The sequence below is a fragment of the Schistocerca piceifrons genome, chromosome 1 (assembly GCF_021461385.2).
Source record: "Schistocerca piceifrons isolate TAMUIC-IGC-003096 chromosome 1, iqSchPice1.1, whole genome shotgun sequence".
NCBI lineage: Eukaryota > Metazoa > Arthropoda > Insecta > Orthoptera > Acrididae > Schistocerca > Schistocerca piceifrons.
The window spans coordinates 718745895-718767321 of NC_060138.1; the positions used below are offsets into that span (position 1 = coordinate 718745895).

The window sequence follows — 21427 nt, forward strand, 5'->3', positions numbered from 1 at the left end:
TGACATATGAACTACCGGACACAAAACGATGATGAACCTAACTGTTACAGGTCACCACCGGCACCCAGCGGCAGCCGCCGAATAACAGCACCGCACAACGTCAAAGGTATCGACATGCATGATACCCGCGTAACAAAGCCTACCCTTGCATGACCTGTAGTAGGCAGCAAGACATCCGCTACTGCTCTTACCACCCGTGCTAACTACCGCAGAGGTTTTTTTCCCTTGGCTCTTGCCTTGGCACTTTTTTTTCCTCTGCCCTCCAAACCGATACCCTTCGTTCGACTTTCGACCCAATCTATTTCCAATTGAGCGTGTATTAATGGTTAACCTTAACCAGACGTACGCAAACATCGCAGTACCCACATCCTGCGACAGCGCACTTTAGTGAAAACTAACCCTTATGCAGAGATAACAGTAGATCTTTTGAGTTGGCCATCATGCCGGTGTGGGCGTGGAGTGGCACCACCTCTTTATAAAAAAAAAAGGTTAGTTCGTGCACAAAATCCCACACGGGCAACACTTCCGTAATTATGGACGGCTACAGAGGCAGCATGGCTCAATATTTCGGGCAGGGGACTCCCAACGCCTTATTGTGTCCATACCGTGTCGAGTTGCTGCACTATTAGTAGGTGTCCCATGACTTTCGTCACCTCAGTAAATGGGATAAGTCAAAATCTTCCAGCACAGCTCAGTATCTTGTCAATTAAATACCGCAAAGTGTGGTGTATTACCCGCTATGGCGCCTTTAATTGACAACAGAATTTTCTAAGACACTGTAGTGTCCTTCATTCTGAGAGAAATTTATTTTTTGCTCTTCTACCGTTGCCAAGCATCGACGAGAGGGGAAAATACGTAATACAGTATTTCCTACACAGAAACAGACGGTGGCGGAATGAGGCGAGGAATTCTGAGCCGTCTTTCCTACATGAGCGACTCACCGCCACAACAGCAAGCAGTTGGTTACATTCTGTGGAATATCTCAGGGGGAGAGGGTCCCCATGGCTTAGCTTACGCGGACCCAGATTGCTTCCCGTAGGTGAACAGCGTAATAATTCCTAGCGGTCGTGGTGAGTTGGAAATGTGTGGGGCGCAGTGCCGTGGCGAAAGCAATAGTTTGGCAGCCGTCCTGGCGTCGAGCACAGTTTACGTTACGTAAGCTCCGGCCGGTTCACCTTCGGCGAGTAATTGTTCGGTACCAGCACTGATCGCGCGGATTCGCGGACAGCCGCCTGCGTTAATCTTTCAGTCGTGTGTAGGAATGCCAGCCGGATGCTGTAGTTGGCTTTCCAGATTTCGAGCGCGGCTGTGTGTTTCCCTTTGTCCTCTTACGTGGAGGTTGCGTTGTGTCAAGACTCAACGACACACAATCTCTATCGTCTCTTCCGCGGCACAGTCCCGTTTTGTAACGGCGTCGTGAAAGTGCACAGAAATTTCTCAGCAACAGAAATAACGAAACTGTGAATGTGCGAAATGGACTCTTGAAAAAGCTTATACAGTTGCCTGAGGTTATGCGGCGATAAAGTAACCAGTAGTGATACAGTAACATTACACACGATGTTTCCACATAGTTTGGACATCCGTAACGTTTTATAAATCGAGCATGGACCCTCAAATACCACATAAACTGGTTGGAGATATAGAAACAATGTTCACAATACACGATAGTGCGAAACTGGCAACGGAACTAAGCGAGCGTATTTCCTTTAAAACGTAGCGACGTACTTTTAAAATGGCATTCAACGGCGCTTGGATACAGGAGTAATAAATATGGAAAAAAACTGGCAAAAATGTTAGCTACAAATGGCCTTGGGACGACAGAAGAATGTCAGACACCAAATTTGATAACAGCTGAAAACCGTATGCTGAAATGAGGCACACGCTCTAATCTCTGTCTTGAGAAGACTCAAGGATTACAGAAAACTTTAGTGCACTTCACCTCTCTGTTCGCCTTAGAGCTCTTGCCCTGGCACATATAATATCCACGGTGAATATATCTCTATCTTTTATCGGATGGTGAGCTGACGCACGTCTAATTTTTTTGCGCAAAGAGGATTTCAACATTTACAGTATAAGATTCAGACATTGTCTGGCTCGTTGACCTTTGCTGCTAGAATACCTGGTATCTCACTGATAACCGTCCGGTATGTAATGTAAAATTTCCCTGACTAAATTTTCAGTTATTTTCTGTCACATTCGTACTTACATTTTTAGTTCCCTATCTACATGAGACGCCGATGAGAATCGAAACAGATTCTTAGATATTTGTCCTATTTACGAACGTCACGAGTTGTAAAATTTTGTATGTCTACCAGCGTCGTGCGTCGAACAAAACGAATTATTTATACTCTGATTTTTTTTTCTGGTTCGTTATATCACGTGTTCCTCTTCGCCAGCCACAACTACCTGTATGCATTTGACATTAGTCCGAAGTTTACTCAGCAGATTCTGCTGACTAAACTCTAGCTTTCTCTTCCTCATGGAATAACATTTTAAGACACTGTTAATCGCAGTTACACATTTGTGATTTAACTGATTCTTCCAATACTGAACCACTACCTCAAGAAGCAGAAAAGTAGTGAACCGTTTATTTCTTGTTTGTTAGATTCTAGACTTTGACAGAGGAGGTGTTGCAAACCGATATTTCTCTTTTTTCTGTCGATGTCAGCATGAGCAATAGCTTCGGATTTCAGATTACCTTTCCATATGAAACATCGTGGCAGATTAAAACTGTGTGCCGGACCGAGACTCGAACTCGGAACCTTCCTTTTCGCAGGAGAGCTTCTGTAAAGTTTGGAAGGTGGGAGACGAGGTACTGGCGGAAGTAGAGCTGTGAGGAGGGGGCGTGAGTCGTGCTTGTGTAGCTCAGATGGCAGAGCACTTGCCCGCGAAAGGCAAGGTCCCGAGTCCCAGTCTCGGTCCGGCACACAGTTTTAATCTCCCAGGAAGTTTCATATCAGCGCACACTCCGCTGCAGAGTGAAAATCTCATTATGGCTACCTTTCCTTATATTCGGCTGCAGTGAATTAGGAAAATCAGCGGATATATTAGGAAAAATGGACCGATTCCTTCAACAGTCTCTCTGACAATTTGGAGTTTTACTTCTGCGGTGCCGACCAGCGTAAATTAACCTTTGATTATTGTCTGGACGTGATTGCACACGGAAATTCTGCGACAAAGGAAATACCGAAATCGTAAACGTGCAGAATGGATTGTTCGGCTTCTCAGATTCGTATCTAGATGAGCCAGAGTTGTGACCTTAATGAGCCTGATCTCCAGTGACCTTCAACGTCAGCACTAGCTTCGAGTCTTACTCATTGGTCCAAGCTGTCTGAGTCAAATGATGACGTACAATTTGGCTGACATCCGTGTAACGCAACAGGTGGATAAAATATGCACGACCTCAGCTGCTACTCCGTGACGCAGACTTGCGGCTGGCCACGTCGCGTGCGTCACTGCCCGAGTAGCAGCGGACGTGCGACGAGGAGGGAAGAGCAGGAACTGTGCGAGCTGCTTCCCGCTGCCGCTGGCGCGCGGACCAGACGCGTTGGCGGGGGAGTCGTGCTCTGCGGCTGCCGTGCCAAGAAGCGGCTTACGTAACGGCCAGTCCCAGACTCCATCCGCTGCAGTGCGCCGGCAGGCTGGCAAGAACGTCAAAACTGCAGTTTATGCAACGCCCTGCTGAACACGGTTCGTAAGAAAACCACCGGCAGGAAACAAGGAAGCAACGTCCCGAAGACAACGAGCTATCTGTTACTGCGAATAATTATCTCTGTATGCCTTCATTATTTTGTTTCACAAATTACATTACTTTCGATTACTGCCACGATCTTATCCGAAGTTACAAGTTCTATGACAGTAGCCGAAACATGTCAAGAAGACGAGCACGTCACGGGGACAGAGCTCGGGTTCGGATGGGACAAAATCATCGTCGTCGACGTCATCGTCAATATCACTTTCAGTGGTTAAGGGTGACAATCGTTCCATCTTCGTGAGACCGAGTGAGCTGGCACAGTGGGTAGCAAACTGGACTCGCATTCGAGAGGACGACGATTCAAACCCGCGTCCGGCCATCCTGATTTAGGTTTTCGCATCAGGCATGGCGGATGGTTCCTTTGAAAGGGCACGGCCGATATTCTTTCCCACCCTTCCGTAATCCGATGGGACCTACGACCTCGCTGTTTGGTCCTCTCCCCCAAATCAGCCAACTAACCATCTTCGTGGGTCAGTTTCATTCATCGTCTCTCTCTTGGCCCCAAGACTTCCTTTTCCACCTGGTACGTACTTCATGGCTTACAGAGGTAAAAGTGGTCCTGTGATTCTTTCCACAGGGACATCATCATCTATGGTAAAGTTTACAACAGCGAATGTGGGAAGGACAGGTTCAGCGCTCTCGCAGGCCATTGTGACCGAGCGGTTCTAGGCGCTACAGTCTGTAACCGCGCGACCGCTACGGTCGCAGGTTCGAATCCTACCTCGGGCATGGATGTGTGTGATGTCCTTAGGTTAGTTAGGCTTAAGTAGTTCTAAGCTCTAGGGGACTGATGACCTCAGAAGTTAAGTCCCATGGTGCCCAGAGCCATTTGAACCATTGTTTTTTTCAGCGCTCTCGAGGAAAATACACGATGAAGACACACGAGACTGTAGATATTTCGACGTCGTTGATTTCCCTGGAGCAATATACCTGAAATAATCACCAAATTTCCCACATGACGATGAATCAAAGTCTCCGAAACGCGCCGTAAACAAAAAAACCTTAGTTCAGTCACTGATGTAGCTGCGTTTTCTTACATATACGTTAAACAGAGACAGAAACAGCCTACCAAACAGTTGTACGTGCGAATCGAACAAATGTGTGGTTCCCGCTGGGTGTAAACATTTCGACTTCACGCCATTTCGGAGGCTTCCGTGTCAACTTCGCTACTTGTTCATTAAAGCAGCTTCTCACCAGGCTGAGTGGCCTCCGTTCCAAAGATTTTCACCACTGGAAAATCTAAGGTGGTGGCCATCGAACACGAGGCTTCCGCGTCAATGGCCAGGAATGCTAAAGCCTAAGCCACGGAGGTGGCCTCACCGCGGAGTGTAAAAGACGAGACCAGGGGTGCCCAACCTTTTAGTGGGGGGGCCACACTGGAAGAAGACGAGGATTTTTGGGCCACACATAATGTGGTCGATACTACTAACAATAACTGCTGAGCGAAAAAAATATTCAATTTATCATATCTTTACATAAATGGAATTTTGTGATTTTTTTGCCGGTCGTGTGACAGATGCTTACTTCTTGGGCCGCACCGATACTTGCTTTGGGCCGCATGCGACCCGCGGGCCGTGAGTACCTTTGGACTAGACGAAGAGCGCAAGTGCACCTTAGGACCACCAACTCCGAAGCTTTCTCAGCCGGGCATGTTTCACCTTCGCCGTTCTTCAGGAGGAATGGTATAAAAACCACTGCCCGTCGAGCAGCGGTTTTCAAACAGGCGAGTTACATCAATCCGCTAAGCCGAACGCGGAGAGAAGAGCGTGACGCAGAGCGGCAGAAGTTTCCCTGTTGCTCTCCTGGACGCGGACGAGCAGCCGGATTGCGCTGGGGAACGAGTCGGAGGGAAAACTCTGGTGAGTCACAAGTCGGCGGCGCCTTACATAATACGCTAGCAAAGATAGAAACGGTCTATCTTCGGCGCGCTTCATTAAATACGCCACCGACTATCGCGCTCTCGGCGCCCCTGCTACGGAAACAGCTCTGATTCACGACCGCGAATAGCACTAACCAGGCGGATGTACGCCATGTAGGTGCGCTGGCGACACCTCTCCTAGCCGGTAGGCCATCCTCAAATCTGCCGGCTTAAAATCGTGCACATAGCAAAGGAGATCGAAGGAGGTGTAAAACGGGGATGCCGTCCTTCACCTCTACTGTTCAATCTATTCATCGAAGAAGCAAAGATGGAAATAAAAGACAGGTTCAGGAGTGGGCTGAAACGATATCGAAGGTAAGATTAGTTGACGATATTGGTGTCATCAGTGCAAGTTAAGAACAATATTACACGACCTGATGAATGGGATGAACAGCCTAATGACTGCAGAATACGGTTTGAGAGTAAACGGAAAAAAGACGAAAGTAACGAGGAGTAGCAGAAACGGGGACAGCAATAAACTCAACATCAGAATTGGTGACCACGAAGCAGACGAAGTGAAGTAATTCTGATACCTTGAAAACGAGATAAAGCAAGACGGGCGAAGGAAGGAGAGCATAAAAACTAGACTAGCACAGACAAACGGAGCATTTATGGTCAAATTAGCCTGCTAGTATCATAAATAGACCTTAATTAGAGAAAGAAATTTATGAGAATGTGTCGGAGATTGATGGACTGTGAGAAAGCCGCAAAATAAGAGAATAAAAGCGCTTGAGGTGTGGGTGTTATAGAAGGTTGTTGATCATTAAGTAGCCTGTTGAGACTGAGTACGCGGACGTTCCCCGCAGAGTCAGCGGAAAAAAATGTGAAAAATACTGACAAGAAGAAGAGACCCGATGAAAAGACATGCGTTCAAAAGGAATAACTTCGTTGGTACTACAGGGAGATGTAGAGGGCAAAAACTCTAAGGCAAAGATAGAAACTGGAATACAGCCAACAAATAATTGAGGACGCTAAGTGCAAGTGCTACTCTGAGGTGAAGAGCCGACAGTGGAACAAGAGAGGTATTTGTGGTGGGCTCTATCAAACCAGAAGACTGACGTGTAAAAAAAGAAAAGGGGAAAATAATTTGAGTTATTTGAGATAGGGAACTTCTTTTTAAATAAACTTAAAGCTGTCATCAGCTATCACATAAAAATCAGAGCAGTCTGGTGTACCTATCTTGCCGTCGTCCTGAAATTCCTATAGCTAAAAATAGCAAAGTTTATTCCATTATGTGATAGAGGAACGAGCAGTTTTGAAATCAGCACAAGTGTGTCTTGTGAAATGCCGATTGTGTTTGCAGTTTCTCTCTGAGTGATACGAAGATCGTCTTGAATAAATCTGTCAACATTTTGCTTGTTAAACTCTTACGTTGCTGTCACAGGACGTCCAACTGTTTGTTTGTCAGGCAGGTCAGTTGTTCCCGCCTCAACATCTTTAAACTTACTCGCCCAACGACGCACAGTACTCACATCAACACAATCACCATACATTGCTTTCATTCTCTGATGAATCTCCTTTGGAGTGACACCTTCTGCTGTCAAGAATTCAATGACTGCGCGTTGCTGAAATCGCACTGACCGACCGTCTGCGCAGGGTTCCATACTTTATACTCTAACAACACAACCGTTCAATGCTAAGGCTTTCCGCCAACTAGAGCTGTAGAGAAGAGGCTACGGAACAAGCCAGTGCTGCCAACTGTTGAAGGGTTACGAAGGTGAAGGCATTACTTGTCAGTCAGCCCTCGTAAAACATTTTTATTTAATCATGTGCTATCCTGCTGAGAGTTGTAATTCGGTGACAGAGTTGAACTCTGGGCTCAGAATCATTTGGCCCCAAGTGTTGCTGCACCAGTATTCCTCACATGTTTTCTTCGAAGCGTGCATTTCGCGTGCAAATTGTCGGGTGCTTACTGATGAATCTTGCCCATACTAGCCAACGCCATACCCTCAAATTAATCTGTGCGCAGAATTCTTTCTCATACGTTTCTATCAACGGTGATAAATTTAATCCCATTAGGATTATACCTGATGAGAAACTTGTCTCTGTGCATTCGTTTAGCTTTGTAAGAACTTCATGCTGATGCATATACATTCAATGCGTGTCTGCAAGTTCCTGTAAGCAGTAACGCCCCATCTCTGATAATTAGTCATAGACTGTAAACAGTTCATCGTGAACACATCACAAACGGTTGTTTATTGGTCCTCGGGCGCTACGTCGCTATGGTAAGCAGTTGTTTGTTGCTACACATAAGCAATTTACAAGTATGCGCGTTTAATAGATTGCTGATTTACATCTCGTACTGCCTGAAACGTTCATGTCTGACCATTACTTACGTTTCGCAAAATAGTATTTACTATCTGTTTAGGTTAGGCTCTGAAGTTTCGGGACACCCTGCGTGCTTTGTGCGTCTGCAGTTCAGGTTTGATTTCGTTTTGAACAGTTGCCCCATCAAAGCGCTGAGGCATCCCGCAGCCGGGACACTGAACGTTAGATTCTCCGCGGACTGACGGATCCGTACCATTTCATGCCGCCTCCCGTTTCACTCGTCCCTTGCTTTGCCTCGTTGCCGCACCTCGACGGTTAGCGAATCGCGTTACCGACTGTAGCAGTTTCGCTGCCTTCTCTTCTGTAGCACGCTTTCTGGAATCCTCCTAACAGGAACAGTATTGATTCATCGCGTCTCAGGCGCCAGTGTGGACGACTACTGTCCTAGTTAGAGTAGTTGGCACATGGCAGCTGCGGGCAACACTGACACCGCAAGCAATACACAAATGGTAGCTGTACCGCTGTTGTCGTGTCCCACCGTGTTACCATTTCTGTTATGAGAAGCAATGTGACAACCCTTATATTAAGAAAGTAAGTTTTCCATTCGCGAGTATTTCAACAAGAAAGTAACTCCAGCCCTGGTTAAATTTATGAACAGATTTTTTATATGTATAGGTCATTGTGATCTTTTAGGATGGTGCATTAGATCGTAGCATTTTTGTTTTACATGTTGGTATTCTGATTGCTATGGGTTTATTTGTCGATTGTCATTTTTTATTTGTGGATCATTGTTGTTATTTGAGTTCACATATTGTCATTTTGGGATAATGAGTGGAGTTGCGGACGTTAGAAAACGGAGTGCCAAGAGCAGAAATCAGAACACTGCCGACATATTCTTCTGTTTGAGTTCAACAGGGAGAGGGGTGGGGGTGGGGACGGGGGGGGGGGGGGGGGACAGCAGCTGCAGAGGCAGGCAGAAACATTTGGGCCGTGTAGGGGGATAATGCTATCGGACAAAGCACGGTAAGAAAATGGTTTTCTCGTTTTAAGGGGGTTCGTTTTGGCGTTAGTGACTTTCCACGTTCAGAAGGACCTTCGGGGTTCGATGAAGATCTTTAAATGCATTAATCCACAATGATCCACGTCAATTTACTCGAGAACTGGCAAATGTGATGAACTGTGATCATTCCACCATCGTGCGACATTTGCATTCAATGGAGGAGGTTCAAAAATTCGGTGTATGAGTACCGCATGCTCAAAGTCGAAATAACAAAAATCAGCGGGTGGCCTTACGCACATCTCTGCTTGCTCGTCACACCGACCATTCCTTTCCTGTATCGTCATTGGTGATGAGAGATGGTGTGTCTAAGGTAACTGCCGGCCGGAGTGGCCGTGCTGTTCTAGGCGCTTCAGTCTGGAACCGCACGACCGCTACGGTCGCAGGTTCGAATCCTGCCTCGGGCATTGATGTGTGTGATGTCCTTAGGTTAGTTAGGTTTGAGTAGTTCTAATTTCTAGGGGACTGATGACCTCCGATGTTAATTCCAATAGTGCTCAGAGCCATTTGATTTGAAAGTTTTAAGTAGATGTAACCTTATCCTACAATATCCTACAAAAATCCTTAAACAGTAAGTAATTGCAGTACGGGAAAAAGAGCTCAGAAAACAGCTTGGATGGTACTAGATGGAGCTGTTTGTGTCCAGTTTGCAGGGCACTACAGAGATTTGAAGATATAGAAGAAATAATTGTATTGGGTGTGAGTGCTACTCAGAAATGAATAGTTTGGTAGGGATAGGAAAGCGTGGCACGCTGCATCAGGTAAGTCGGAAGACTGGCGCCCTAAAAAAAGAATTAAAAATAATCGCGACCGCTGCGGCTTGAAGTAACGTAGTGTTGGGCAGCTGTCAGCTGTGCGGCGATTAACGGAGAGGCAGACTGCGTGACGAGCAGCTGGGAGTAGCGCGGGCCGCGGGATTAGCCGTTAATGCGATAATTGCGGCGAGCCTCGTTAAGGGCAGGCCTGCACTGCTGTCGCTGTGTGTAGCGGCCACAGCTGGGCTGTGGGCCTGCCCTGTAAGGACTGCGGGGGCCACGTGAGCCGTCACACGCGCCGTGCCGTCGCACCCTACCTTAGCAGCGATTACTGCCGGCGACACGCAGCCGGCGTATTGAGGAGGTGATGTGTTTATGCCTTTCTGAATCCCCACACGCTATACAGCACAATACCTGAGTGTTCATATAATTCTATATCTACAAGGATACTCTGCAAATCACATTTAAGTGCCTGGCAGAGGGTATTTTACATTGCAAATTTATCCCCGCGTATAGCGTTTGGGTGTGAAGCTCGGTGTCTTCAAAAAACACCCACGAGATTTTCATATTCTCTCGCTTGCTTCGCCCAAACCTACTTAAAAAAGATGTCGTTAAAGTCTGGCGACATTGGCGGTGGAGTGACTACAACTGCTGCTGAAATTCTACTGAAAGCACAAGATATTGTGTGTTTAGTCTGCTTCTCAAGATACTCTGAAAGAAAGAAATGTCGCTCCTATCAACTTTAACCCAAGCAGATAATTCTTCGGGACCAAATCACAAGACAGGTACACACTAGAACCTCGCTAATCCGACCTCGGATGGTCCGACTTCGCGCTTAGTCCAACCATCCCATTTTCGGTATTTTGTTAACGTACAGGGGCTGCTGCTACAGTCAGGTCTGGAGTTGTCGATGACTCGCGATGTGGATCAGTAGGCAGCTGACCTTTACTGGGTGTTCGTTCGACTAGCTTTGGTATGAAAAAACTTGTTTCAAAATGGTTCAAATGGCTCTGAGCACTATGGCACTTAACATCTGAGGTCACCAGTCCCCTACAACTTAGAACTACTTAAACCTAACTAACCTAAGGACATCACACACATCCATGCCCGAGGCAGGATTCGAACCTGCGACCGTAGCGGTCGCGCGGTTCCAGACTGAAGCGCCTAGAACCGCTCGGCCAAACCGGCCGGCTAAACTTGTTTCTCACTCCATCAATAAGTGTTATTATGCACGCATTTGTTTTGCAAATTAGTGACGGTATTATCCTTACACATTAAAGTGTGTAAAACTAAAACAATACAAGTGACACAGTTTTTAAAACCGGGCATTGATCCCAGTGACGTAAGTGAGTAGATCAGTACAGCTGACGTTGACTTCACAACGGGAAGCAGAATTAACAGACGGCTGTAACTCTAACGACCGATGAGAACGACAAAGATGACGACGACAACGAAGACAGTGAACCTACGTCTCGAGTATCACATAATGATACTAAAAATGCATTTGATATAGTCCTTCAATACATGTGTACCCCAGACAAACATTATGTTTTACACACTTTATGGCGGAAAACCGCGGCAAAATCAAGGTGGTCGTCTGCTAAGCAAAAGAATAATACAGACTGTTTTAGACCTGCTTAAGAACAGAACATTTTTTTTCGGTGTGATTTCACGTGTTTTAAACATTTCGGTGCAAATCAGCTGTTTATCAATGCAGTACTGTAACAGGTATGTACAGACGTTAAACATTCACTTACAGTAACAATACCTTACCGTACGATACAGTCGTACTTTGCAGTACAGGCACTACTGTACATTCTTTAGTGTGTTAACGTTTTCTTTTCGTTTCAGTGATGTTTTAATATGGATCAATAATTCTGACAGTATTCCCAGTTTAAAATTAATGTTGTGCGCACTATATTGTGATGTTATGAGTCAATAAGTGCTCCTCTGGTAATCCGCTGTTTTCTGCATCATGCTCCCGGCACCGTGGTGGACGGTTTAGCAAGGTTCTACCATAATTGGACAATGCAGTACCGCCGTCAACCTGGTGTCGTTGCTTGGTGTAATTAGGACACACACACGGAGACAAAAGCAGCCGGCGTGGCCCAGCCGCCCGCCTTGCGTGGGCGGAGGCGGCGCAGCGGAGCTCGCACGGCCCCACCTGGCGCCCAGCGTCCGGGATTACGTAAGCCGCCCCCACCACGGCGGGGCGGCGGAGGCGTCACGCCGCCATTTACTGTCAGCGCGGCCGGCGGCGCGCCTCTGCCTGCGCTACCGAGGCTCGCGCCTATCCCATTACACCCTCGTAAACCACTTTTCTCATTCGCGTCACCTCCGCTGGACGGCTACAACGTGCGTGACACCGACGCAACACTTTCTTTGTCACGGCATTGTTGGGTCTACTCTGTAACCACACACCGTTCCGTTCCTGAAATATAAATTTGGTGAGCTCTGAAACATGACATTTAATCGTACTCACGTCGCATTATAGCTGTGCACAGTGGTATGCTGGGGGAATCACCCAGTACTTGCGTCCCTTATGTTTCGGGAACTGCTCAATACTAGATTTTTGGTAAAGAGTAGCAGGGGGTACAGTTTGGAACCGCTCGACCGCTACGGTCGCAGGTTCGAATCCTGCCTCGGGCATGGATGTGTGTGATGTCCTTAGGTTAGTTAGGTTTAAGTAGTTCTAAGTTCTAGGGGACTGATGACCTTGGAAGTTAAGTCCCATAGTGCTCAGAGCCATTTTAACCAAGTAGCAGGGGGAGGGGGGGGGCGCAGTTTTGTTGCATGGGTAACCCTCTTAACCCTCATATCGCTTGGGCCTTCACCTGGCCTTGAGTCTATGCCAAATGCTTTACAGTTATTCACATGGATGTAGATACAAATTCGCTTTACGAAATTGAATGGACATCGTAACTTTCTTTCCCTGCACGTTTAAATGTCTTGCAGTTTCTGTCTTGCCCTCTAATGATCCTGTTAGCGTTATTTAAAGTAGTTCATACTGTTTTCACCGCACCTGTTATAGTTAAAGAGTGAAACTTCCTGACATATAAAATTTGTGTGCAGTACCACGGTGTTGAAGAAGGAACCTTGCCTTGCTCCGTGGTGGAATACTTACAATATCAAACTCCCTCGCAGATTAAAACTGTGTGCCGCCCCTAGACTCGAACTCGGGACCTTTGCCTTTCGCGGGCAAGTGCTCTACCAACTGAGCTACCCAAGCACGATTCACGCCCCGTCCTCACAGCTTTACTTTTGCCAGTACCTCGTCTCCTACCCTCCAAACTTTACAGAAGCTCTCCTGCGAACCTTGCAGAACTAGCACTCCTGAAAGAAGGATGTAGCGGAGACATGCCTTAGCCACAGCCTGGGGGATGTTTCCAGAATGAGATATATCGATGAAGAATAATTTTATTCCAATATTACATTCATTTGATATCATAATATTTATGTCAAATATACTCCATTTTACATGACCGAAAAAGTAGCAAACATACGCGCATACAGTAATTTACTATTTATTTGTACAGCACAAGCCCTAGATGAAATGTAAACCCCGTTGTCAACTCATGTCACGAATGAAGTAGAATAGGTTACGATATAAAACTGCGTTACAAAGATGTACATGGACAGCCACTTAATCGTGTTTAGAACGAAGTCCAGTTGAAACGATGCATTAAAGGATTTGATCCTGAGCACACCACGCTTTCTTACTAACTTTTTCACCAGTCTCCTTTAACTGTCACGCCACCACCCGTGCCGGCTGTGTGGCCGTGAGGTTCTAGGCGCTACGGTCGCAGGTTCGAATCCCGCCTCGGGCATGGACGTGTGTGCTGTATTTAGGTTACTTTTAAGTAGTTCTAAGTTCTAGGGGACTGATGGCCACAGCAGTTAAGTCCCATAGTGCTCAGAGCCATTTGAACCACCACCCGTCTTTCCATATTTCACAGAAGTCTTTTCATAGGTGTACAGGATTAACATTAGTAAAATAGACAAATTGCAGTGACGAATTCCTGATGCAAAATGGAGTAAGAAGGTCCTTCGGAAATGTATCATTGCCACGGTAGATGGCTCTGACGAATGACAGTTCCTCTGCCCACGTGGAGCATGTTCCTTCACTTCCTTGCGTGTTGCAGTCTGTATGATTGACGCAGGGTACTGTAAGCAGCAGAATGGTCCTATATTCGCGTCGGTAACAAGCCGAGATGGTGTTTGTGTGCAGCCAAGCAGATGGGGAGGGTCGAGAGGCAGCACGACTATACCAAACAAGTATCCTCACAGATACCGACCACATCACACAGCATTTCAACCCCTTTTAGGGGGTTTGTGTGGCCATGGACCCTTTTGGACAGAACAACGTGCAGGGAGGCGACAGACTGTGCTTACACCAGATTTGGAAGATCCGGTTCTATAGGATGTTGAGATGAGCGGTAGTACAAGCTCCACGCAAGTAGCCCGCCAGCAAGCAACGATTATGTGTACCCTGCACAACAACTGCTACTATCGCCATCACCTCCCATGGAGGCCACTTTCAACATCTGTTGTATATGCGAAGCAGCTCTGTACTGTGTTCCGGGACGAACTGTCGTCGGTGTACGTACACCGGCTACAAGCGTAAGGAAATAATCATATGTGGTTGCAGATACCTTTTCAAGTCTTAGACATCTATGCTCACTAGGTAGATATGCTAAGGCACAGTGGTTTTGCAGAAGTGCGCGGTCTACCCTAGCACGCCTCCCTTCTCAATCCAAATTCCCATTCACGGCCAGTTGGAATTCCCCTTAAACTCAAACAGCAATGCAGAGACCCGTATTCGGATCCCAGCATTGGTACAAAATCATTCGTCCCTTCAGTCTGCATGTGTGTATATTAGGTACTGGAGACTTGAAAAGGTCTCTTGAACCATGTGGTCTCATTTGATTAAAGCACCTATGTCTGGGTTTCAAGAAGGATCTCCCGTTTAATTCGATGCTGAGGTGTTGTGCCAATATAGCTGGAGGGCCTCTGCAAGGCTGTTTTCTTTTATGGGGAATACCAAGTGGGCTGACGCGTGAAGGGGAAATTGGATGGATGTGGGAAACGTACTAGGGTAGTACGTGCAGTTGCGCAAAGTCACTGTGCCACGGTGGCGTAGTGGTTAACGCATCTGTCTAGTGACCACGAGACCTGTGTTCGAATCCCGTCCTTGGTACAAATTTTCATTCGTCGCTTCACTCTGCATACATACATCTGAAGAAAATACTTCATAACTCCTTGATATTTGATCTGGCAAGTTCGTTTTTCAGAAATTTTTTCTTGCTCTTTCAAATCTGCATTTTATATACTTCCTACTTTAGCCATTATTTTGCTGCCCAAATAGCAAAAATCATCTATTAAACTGTTGCTGTTCATCTTATTTCTTTTCAAGAAACTGTCCATTCCGATCAGCCGACCGGAGTGGCCGAGCGGCTCTAGGCGCTACAGTCTGGAACCGCGCGACCGCTACGGTCACAGGTTCGAATCCTGCCTCGGGCATGGATGTGTGTGATGTCCTTAGGTCAGTTAGGTTTAAGTAGTTCTAAGTTCTAGGGGACTGATGACCTCAGAAGTTAAGTCCCATAGTGCTCAGAGCCATTCCATTCCGAGCAACTGATCTCCCAAGTCCTTTGAAAATACGCTCTCACTTCTAAACCACGCAAACTCTCGAGCTTTCGTCGGATACCTCCGCCATTATCAGGATTTTTTAACGATTGCCAGGTAGCATACACAGGTCGGACAGGCTGGATTAGACGGAGAACAATGGCGGCATTGGGCAGCGCACCTCCCTGTAATCGGAGTAGATATATTTACCGGTGGAGGGGACAATCGGCGCTTTACATAACGCGGCGTTGCCGGTGTTCTGATAGGGAAGAGACGAGACGTGCTCCTTTATGTAACGCTGCGCAGCGCCGCGCGACCAGGGCGGCTAAAACCGTCCGGCCGGCCACCCGCGCACCAGCCTTCCCTTCCGCCTTCTGGCTGCTGGCTGCGCCGCTCATCTCACTGAAACACGCTGGTCCGCTCGGACTCTTGTCGAGAGGTGGCTGGTTCGAATCTGGGTGCCGAGAAAGATTCCTTTACCAGAATTCGCACCACATCAAACAGGGACGGCAAAAGGCTCGTGATCACCGGATAGTATGACAGTGCCCTCTACTTCCTCACAGAGCGAAGTGTTGCCAGTGTAAGACACAGAACTCGCATCCGAAAGAATGTGATATATCTAAATCGCTTGAGGCAACATGCCTGCATGGTTCCTTTGAAAAGACAAGGCCGTTTTCTTTCCCTATCGCTATATCTTTAACCGAATTCGTCTTCCGTCTCTAATGGCTTATGAGGTGTGTGAGAAAAGTAATGAGACAGACAACACTAAGCATCTAGCAACGCTGTGTTGTTCTACTTATGTAGACCGGTGTGTTCCTGCCTTCCAGATGCTCATTCCCATTTTCAGCACCGTAAAGCCATCATGTGATTTTTGAGAGAGCCATTTATGAATCTGTGTTTTTGTTGTGTGGTACGAAAATGGAACAGTGGAATTTATAGTAACGTTATGCAAAAAAATGGATCAAATGGCTCTGAGCACTATGGGACTTAACTGCTGAGGTCATCAGTCCCCTAGAACTTCGAACTACTTAAACCTAACTAACCTAAGGACATCACACACATCCATGCCCGAGACAGGATTCGAACCTACGACCGTAGCGGTCGCGCGGTTCCAGACTGTATCGCCTAGAACCGCTCGGCCACTCCGTCCGGCAACGTTATGCAATCAAGTTTTATGTTAAACATGGGGAATCCGCGTCAGTCATCTTTGAAAAGTTAAAACAGGCCTATGGAGAACATTCCTTGCCAAGAGAGCAAGTTTTTCGCTGGCACAAATCGTTTTTGGAAGGCTGAGAATACGTTGAAGACAATCCTACCCCAGGGATACTTTCAACATAAAAAACTGAAGAAAACATGTGCATGTTCTTGTGAGATCACAGTAAGGATGATGGGTGGCCTGCTAATCTTTTTCACTGCACATCAAATTTTTACCAAAGATTTACACATGCGTAAGATTTGTGACAAAATGCTGCCTAAAAACCTCGCAACTGAGAATGTCAACAATCGATGAGAGGACTGCCAATGGCCACGAATAATTCAGTCGTGTGATTACAGGTGATGAATCACAGATTAGTTCGATTCTGAGTCAAAGCAGCAAAGTGAGACAACTCCTCGACTGAAGAAAACTGGAATGAACAAATGAAAGATCAAAACAATGGTAAAACTTCCTGGCAGATTAAAACTGTGTGCCGGACCGAGACTCGAACTCGGGACCTTTGCCTTTGGCGGGCAAGTGCTCTACCAACTGAGCTACCCAAGCATGACTCACGTCCTGTCCTCACAGCTTCACTTCAGCCAGTACCTTGTCTCCTACCTTCCAAACATTACAGAACCTCTTCCGCGAACCTGGTTCGCAGAAGAGCTAAAGTAACGCTGTGATCTCATACGGTAGCTCAGCGTGTTCGGTCAGAGAGCCGGTTGGCCTCTGTAATAAATAAAAACTGGGTGGAAGGATCAACAAACTAACTTGAACAGATGTCATTGTGACGTCCGCAACGACCAAACAACGATCAACAAGGAGCAAAATGAAAAAAAAGGCTGGTAGAGCACTTGCCCGCGAAAGGCAAAGGTTCCGAGTTTGAGCCTCGGTCCGGCACACAGTTTTAATCTGCCAGAAAGTTTCATATCAGCGCACACTCCGCTGCAGAGTGAAAAATCTCATTCTGGAAACAATGCTGATTTGCTTATTTTGACCGTAGGAGTAACGTGCCCAAAGAATTTGTTCTCCTGTACAAACTATTAAGTGTTTCAAATATGTTCTTGAAAGGCTCAGGGAAAGGGTGAATCTAATGAGTCCAGACAATGCGGACAAGTGGAAGCTGCCTCATGACAACACTGCATGTCACACAGTCACTTCCATAAGGAACTTTTTACTTAAGAAGGCGTAAGTGTTGTTCCACAGCCGCCCTATTTACTTGATCTTAGTTCTTGTGACTTTATTCTTTTCCCGAAATTGAAAAACGTGTTAAGAGGATGTAATTTTGGGAATCTGGAGAACGTTCAAAATAATGTAGCCGACATCAGTTGAAGCCTTTCAGCGTTGGTACCAAGACTGGAAACAATGACTCTGCCGGTTCACACCTACCGAATCGAACTAATTTGAAGGGAACCATACTGTTGTTTGGAAAAAAAATTGGTGGATAAAAAAATCAGTCTCATTACTTTTTTCACACGCCTTGTAATCTTTCTTCCTTTACAAAATTCTCAACAATATATTATTCAGCGATGACGTAAAACATCGTACTGGGCCGTTCCCCTGTAATCTCTCCAGAGGATTAGGCTATAGACTGACTGGCTGACACACTCCCCCTTCTTCTTAATTACATTATTAAGCAAGATGAGCACAACTCTGTACTCTAGACGTGCGACGTACTGGTATGCAGTTAAACTACACGGATGACATGCACCTTTTTCAATTTGGCAGTTCGACTCCCTCTATGGTAATCTGGACCACTATCGTCATTTACGTTGTGGTGTCTTGCCATGCTGCTGTACCATTCCCTGGCAGCAAGTCCTGTGTTGGTTACGAACCAATCTTATTTAAGCGCGACCACTACTTCAGTGGTCTATCTGCATTCAAGAATATCTAAGGTAATTCAGTTGGAATGTTTCCTCCGAATGAGGCTCCAAATCTTTCACTCTGCAAGTTGTCGTCCGCTGAAAACCGGACGAATGTTACGAGACCGCTGTTGTATTTCATTCAGGGAGACATAAAACTGTATGGTATTGGTGACAGTAACAGCCAACAATACATATGCTTTAATGGCGACATTATAGCTTCGAAACCGAGCAAACACCGTGTTGACTTATGGGATAAAGAAAAGACAGACTATTCATCGCTATCAGTCATTTGAAATCCACAGCTGTGTAACGTTATGCATGGGAAGACTAATCTAGGAAGAGTGTCTTCGGAACATTATTCTACCGTCCTGCGGCACCATCGAGGCTTTATGTGCTGATAGTAAAGAACTAATATTTATACGAAATCAGTACTCCTAACCATGCACCTACCATTCAACACTCACCATGTCTTCACTTAGTGTGGAAAAGTGTTCCACAAAGACATTTTAGCTCTTGTCTACATTATTTACTCAATAGCTGGCTTCTTATTGTCCCAGATACATGACTGAGCTACACATTAAAGAAGCTGTCACTAAATGAGAAACTTAACAATAGTAACTATATTACGTTAATATTTTGTCATTTCATACGTTTTGCTGAACGCATAATTTTAAGAACTTTCAGAGGAGGAGGAGATTAGTGTTTAGCATCCCGTCGACAACGAGGTCATTAGAGACGGAGCGCAAGCTGGGGTGAGGGAAGGATGGGGAAGGAAATCGGCCGTGCCCTTTCAAAGGAACCATCCCGTCATTTGCCTGAAGCGTTTTAGGGAAATCACGGAAAACCTAAATCAGGATGGCCGGAGACGAAGAACTTTCAGAGATTTGCCGTGTTAGACTAATAAGTAGCTGACAGAAGAATCAATATAGTGCTAAAACGCAAAAATTTTCTTCAGTGGCGATCACACTGTTTAATTTTTTCGCAGAATAACTTTCGCAAAGAGGCAGATTTAGGCCACTGTGACTCTAATTAAGACAGTTTTCAGAGGGAGGTGAAAATATTCCATGCGTTACGAGGTAACGAGTACGAGATTTCCTTTCACAGGAATCGTGGCAGAGCTTGGGCCTGGAGACAGCAAGTTACTCTGCCTGAAAAGGCTGCTTAAGTGAACAGAACCGAGAATATGGGAGATCCTGATTACCGTGAGAGTAACCTGTACCGCGCAATGTGGGCTGAATGCTGTGGTGGTGACTTGTTTTTGGAATAAATATATATATTATTGTTGTATGTCAGCTGACGAAATAAAGTCCTATTTACGCTACAACGTACTTTTGTGAGCCCATTGGATGGCGAAATCAAATGATCCCTGCAGAGAAAGACAATAACAGATAGGTATTGTCACGGTAAAGAATGGATTAGATAAAAGAGGCACTTGGTTCCCTCCTTATCAGCACTCGTAAAGCGGTAACTGACGTTTACGTTCACGTCGCATCAGTCCATATTTCTGTCTCTCCTGCTGTAGACAGCTACTAGCAGAAATTCTAAAAAAAAAAAAAAGTCCGTAAATCATTAACCTAAGCGACTGAGCACCGTTCTCTGGTGATATATATTTTGTCAAGTACTATGATTTCAGTTTCCGACAATGCCTTGCATATCGCAAAAGAAACACCTATTTACCAAATACAGCTTTCTTAATACTAAGAGACCTTTACTGCCTTTTCCATGCCCGAGTTCATGAGTTCTAAATTACTTCCATCTGCAAAGACCGGTTATACTTCTTTTGTCTTTTTTGATTATTTACAGCATTTAGTCCGATAGTTTGCAGTCAACACCACTATTTGCTGCCTCGTCCATTTCTCAAAGTATTGCCTATGTCCCTCTCTCATCTTACAACCTGGGACTTCCATTCAGTGTTAATAACGTAATTCCCGGCACTTCCTTGCCATAGTTTACTTATCAAAGTTTTGGTTCAAAATGGCTCTGAGCACTATGGGACTTAACATCTATGGTCATCAGTCCCCTAGAACTTAGAACTACTTAAACCTAGCTAACCTAAGGACATCACAGACGTCCATGCTCGAGGCAGGATTCGAACCTGCGACCGTAGCGGTCGGGCGGTTCCAGACTGTAGCGCCTAGAACCGATCGGCCACTCACATTGTCTCCTACGTCGTTAATATAGATCAGGAACAATAGATGGCCTATAACACTTCCTTGGGGAACGCCGGATATTACATGTGTTTTACTCGAGGACTTTCCGTTTAGTAATACGAACTGTGACCTTTCTGACAGGAAATGACGAATCCAGTCGCACAACTGAGGCGAAACTCCGTAGGCACGCAGTTTGGTTTGAAAACGCTTGTGAGGAACAATGTGGAAAGCCTTCTGGAAATCTAGAAATTTAGATAGCACTGCAACATCTTAGGCATCTTCGCTCGAGCAGAGTTAGAGTTACAAACAATACTCAACTCGTGAGATTCTCTCGCCGCATATATTTGCTAGAGAAGCTGCGTCCTTCAGCTCGTGTTGCATAGTAATGTTGGCTGAAGAGATCATTAGTCTCAATTGTCAGAGTGCTACAATCGCGCGGCTGGCAGTCCGAAACTTTGCCGCGAACTCAAAGAGTCTTCCAGGAAGAAATCGTCATGGGAGCAGGAGGAACTTCACCTTCGCAACGCGATTGCCGTGACTGAAGAACTGCTCCGTGATTGGCGTCCGCAGTAGCGGGCAATCATGGCACAGGTGGCCCGCTGCGGTCTTTTGTCCGCACAAAATGGCTCTGAGCACTATGGGACTCAACTGCTGCGGTTATTAGTCCCCTAGAACTTAGAACTAGTTAAACCTAACTAACCTAAGGACATCACAAACATCCATGCCCGAGGCAGGATTCGAACCTGCGACCGTAGCGGTCTTGCGGTTCCAGACTGCAGCGCCTTTAACCGCACGGCCACTTCGGCCGGCTTTGTCCGCACAGCCGCCGCCGCCGTCGCC

At 46.1% G+C, this 21427-nt stretch overlaps 1 protein-coding gene and 1 non-coding gene across 2 annotated transcripts in view; both read right to left on the minus strand.

Annotated features, from left to right (window-relative positions):
- Positions 1-21427, minus strand: part of LOC124771652 (LON peptidase N-terminal domain and RING finger protein 3) — a 192355-nt gene that overhangs the window by 133889 nt on the left and 37039 nt on the right. The gene's annotated exons all lie outside the window — the stretch shown is intronic.
- Trnaw-cca lies at positions 17063-17137 on the minus strand. Its single transcript has one exon. It is a non-coding gene; the product is annotated as a tRNA-Trp (tRNA).